This window comes from Arachis hypogaea, chromosome 20 (assembly GCF_003086295.3).
Source record: "Arachis hypogaea cultivar Tifrunner chromosome 20, arahy.Tifrunner.gnm2.J5K5, whole genome shotgun sequence".
NCBI classification, from domain to species: Eukaryota; Viridiplantae; Streptophyta; class Magnoliopsida; order Fabales; family Fabaceae; genus Arachis; species Arachis hypogaea.
The window spans coordinates 91,236,944-91,241,259 of record NC_092055.1 but is presented as its reverse complement, the minus strand read 5'-3'; the positions used below and the strand labels follow the sequence as shown (position 1 = coordinate 91,241,259).

At 36.7% G+C, this 4,316-nt stretch overlaps 1 non-coding gene across 1 annotated transcript; it reads right to left on the bottom strand.

Moving 5' to 3' along the window:
• Positions 1-1,711: 1,711 nt before the first annotated feature.
• Positions 1,712-1,819, bottom strand: LOC112788710 (small nucleolar RNA R71). The gene has a single exon (XR_003196064.1). It is a non-coding gene; the product is annotated as a small nucleolar RNA R71 (small nucleolar RNA).
• Positions 1,820-4,316: the final 2,497 nt, after the last annotated feature.

Below are 4,316 nucleotides of genomic sequence, written 5' to 3'. Positions count from 1 at the left end.
TGTTAGTGTCCATACATGAAAAATTTTTAAGTTTGGTGTCTTGCATGTTTTTCTTTTCTTAAAAATTTTCAAAAATAAGTCTTGATGTTCATCTTGATCTTCAAAGTGTTCTTGGTGTTCATCTTGACATTCAAGATGTTCTTGCATGCATCATTTATTTTGATCCAAAACTTTCATGATTTAAGTCTTTTTCATGTTTTTCTCTTTCTTCAATAAAAATTCAAAAATCAAAAAAATATCTTTTCCTTTTTCTCTAATAAATTTTCAAAAATTTGATTTGATTTAGTCAAAAGTTTTAAAAATCTAGTTGTTTCTTATGAGTCAAATCAAATTTTCAATTAAAAAATTCTATCTCTTTCAAATCTTTTTCAGAAATCAAATCTTTTTCACTTTTTCTTTCATAATTTTCAAAATTTTCAAAATTTATTTTCAAAATCTTTTTCTTATTTCTATTTCATATTTTCAAAATTAATGCTAACAATTAATGTGATTGATTCAAAAATTTTAAGTTTGTTACTTGCCTAGTAAGAAAGGTCCAATCTTTAAATTTCAAAATCATATCTTTTTGTTTCTTGTTAGTCAAGTAATCAACTTTGATTTTCAAAATCAAATCTTTTTAAAGTTCTTTTTCAAATCTTTTTCAAAATAAGTTTCAATCACATCTTTTTCAAAATTAATTTCAAAATCTTTTCTAACTTATTTTCTAGCTTCTTATCTTTTCAAAATTGATTTTCAAATCTTTTTCAATTAATCTTATCTTTTTGTTTGATTCATATGTTTTTCAAAACTACCTAACTAACCCTTTCTTTCTACTTTTCGAAAATCCCTTCCCTCTTTTTCAAAAGTCCTTTTTTATAAACTAATTGTTTTAATTTTTACTTTAATTTAATTTCATTTTTCTTTTTTGTATTTTCGAATTCTAACTTTAAATTTAATTTAAAACAAATTTTTTTTAAATTTAATTTATTTAATTTTCGAATTCTCTCATCTCCCATCCCCTTCTGTTTATTTATTCATCTACTAACACCCCCTTTCACCTAAGAATTCGAACTCATTCCTCTCCCTTGTGTTTGGATTCTTATCTTTTCCTTCCTCCATTATTCTCTTCTTATACTTACATAAGGAATCTCTATACTGTGACATAGAGGATTCCATATTTTCTATTCTCTTCTTTTTCATATGAGCAGGAACAAGGATAAGAACATTCTTGTTGAAGCTGATCCTGAACCTGAAAGGACTCTAAAGAGGAAGCTAAGGGAAGCTAAAGCACAACTCTCTTGAGAAAATCTGATAGAAATTTTCGAAAAAGAAGGAGACATGGCCGAAAATAATAACAATGCAAGGAAGATGCTTGGTGACTTTACTGCACCAAATTCCAATTTACATGGAAGAAGCATCTCAATCCCTGCCATTGGAGCAAACAACTTTTGAGCTGAAACCTTAATTAGTTTCTCTGATGCAACAGAACTGCAAGTTTTATGGACTTCCATCAGAAGATCCTTTTCAGTTCTTAACTGAATTCTTGCAGATCTGTGACACTGTTAAGACCAATGGGGCTAATCCCAAGGTCTACAGGCTTATGCTTTTCCCATTTGCTGTAAGAGACAGAGCTAGAATATGGTTGGATACTCAACCTAAAGATAGCCTGAACTCTTGGGATAAGCTGGTCACGGCTTTCTTAGCCAAGTTCTTTCCTCCTCAAAAGCTTAGCAAGCTTAGAGTGGATGTTCAAACCTTCAAACAGAAAGAAGGTGAATCCCTCTATGAAGCTTGGGAGATATACAAGGAACTGACCAAAAAGTGTCCTTCTGACATGCTTTCAGAATGGACCATCCTGGATATATTCTATGATGGTCTGTCTGAGCTATCAAAGATGTCACTGGACCATTCTGCAGGTGGATCCATTCACCTAAAGAAAATGCCTGCAGAAGCTCAGGAACTGATTGACATGGTTGCTAATAACCAGTTCATGTACACTTCTGAGAAGAATCCTGTAAGTAATGGGACGCCTCAAAGGAAGGGAGTTCTTGAAATTGATACTCTGAATGCCATATTGGCTCAGAACAAAATATTGACTCAGCAAGTCAATATGATCTCTCAGAGTTTGAATGGATTGAAGGAATCATCCAATAGTACTAAAGAGGCATCTTCTGAAGAAGAAGCTTATGATCCTAAGAACCCTGCAATAGCAGAGGTAAATCACATGGGTGAACCCTATGGAAACACCTATAATCCCTCATGGAGAAATCATCCAAATTTCTCATGGAAGGATCAACAAAAACCTTAAAAAGGCTTTAATAATGGTGGAAGAAATAGGTTTAGCAATAGCAAACCTTTTCCATCATCCACTCAGCAATAGACAAAGAATTCTGAGCAGAACCCATCTAGCTTAGCAAATATAGTCTCTGATCTATCTAAGGCCACTGTGAGTTTCATGAATGAAACAAGGTCCTCCATTATAAATTTGGAGGCACAAGTGGGACAGCTGAGTAAAAGGGTCACTGAAACTCCTCTTAGTACTTTTCCAAGCAATACAGAAGAAAATCCAAAGAGAGAGTGCAAGGCGATTGACTTGACCATCATGGCCGAACCTACAAGGCAGGAGGAGGACGTGAATCCTAGTGAGGAAGACCTTCTGGGACATTCAGTGACCAATAAGGAGTTTCCCTTTGAGGAACCAAAGGAATCTGAGGCTCATCTAGAGACCATAGAGATTCCATTGAACCTCCTTCTGCCCTTCATGAGCTCTGATGAGTATTTTTCTTCTGAAGAGAATGAAGACATTACTGAAGAGTAAGTTGCTAAGTACCTTCGTGCAATCATGAAGCTAAATGCCAAATTATTTGGTAATGAGACTTGGGAAGATGAACCTCCCTTGCTCACCAATGAACTGAATGCATTGGATAGAAAGACATTACCTCAAAAGAAATAGGATCCTGGCAAATTCCTAATACCCTGTACCATAGGCACCATGAACTTTGAGAAGGCTCTGTGTGACATGGGGTCAGGAATAAACTTAATGCCACTTTCTGTAATGGAGAAACTTGGGATCTTTGAGGTGCAAGCTGCCAGAATCTCATTGGAGATGGCAGACAACTCAAGAAAACAGGCTTATGGACAAGTAGAGGATGTGTTAGTAAAGGTTGAAGGCCTTTACATCCCTGCTGATTTCATAATCCTAGACACTGAGAAGGATGAGGATGAATCCATCATCCTTGGAAGACCCTTCTTAGCCACAGCAAGAGTTGTAATTGATGTGGACAGAGGAGAATTGATCCTTCAATTGAATAAGGACAACCTTGTGTTTAAAACTCAAGGATCTCCTTCTGTAACCATGGAGAGGAAGCATAAAAAGCTTCTCTCACTGGAGAGTCAACCAAAGCCCCCACAATCAAACTCTAAGTTTGGTGTTGGGAGGCCACAACCAAACTCTAAGTTTGGTGTTGAACCCCCACATTCAAACTCTAAGTTTGGTGTTGGAAGTCCCAACAATGCTCTGAACATCTGTGAGGCTCCATGAGAGCTCACTGTCAAGCTACTGACATTAAAGAAGCGCTTGTTAGGAGACAACCCAATGTTATTTAATTTATTCTATTTTATTTTTATTTTGTGTTTTATTAGGTTAATGATCATGTGGAGTCACAAAAACTACTGAAAAATCAAAAACAGAATGAAAAATAGCATTAAAAATAGTACACCCTAGAGGAGGAGCATTCTGGCGTTTAAACGCCAGAAACAAGCATCTGTCTGGCGTTTAACGCCAAAAACAAGAACCAAGCTGGCGTTTAACGCCAGAAACAAGCATCTACCTGGCGTTAAACGCCAGAAACAGGCTACATTTTGGCGTTTAACGCCAGAAACAAGCAGCAGTCTGGCGTTAAACGCCAGGATTGCACAGCAAGGGTGTTTTGCACGCCTAATTGGAGCAGGGATGTTAAGTCCTTAGCCCTACAGGATCTGTGGACCCCACAGGATCCCCACTTCTTCTTCTCTCCTCTTCACACCTTTTCATAACTCTCTTTCACAAACAACCTCCATTACTCCTCCAAAACCATCATACAACCCACCTACACCCACCTACTCAAATTCAAACCATCACTCCTTCCTTTTCACACATCATAACCACCTAAAACCCCCTTGACCGAACCATTAACACACCTCCATCTACTCCATTTTCTTCTTCTTCTACTCACTTCTTTCTTCTTTTGCTCGGGGACGAGCAAACCTTCTAAGTTTGGTGTGGTAAAAGCATTGCTTTTTTTTCATAACCATTTATGGCACCTAAGGCCAGAGACATCCTCATTGAAGAGGACAAG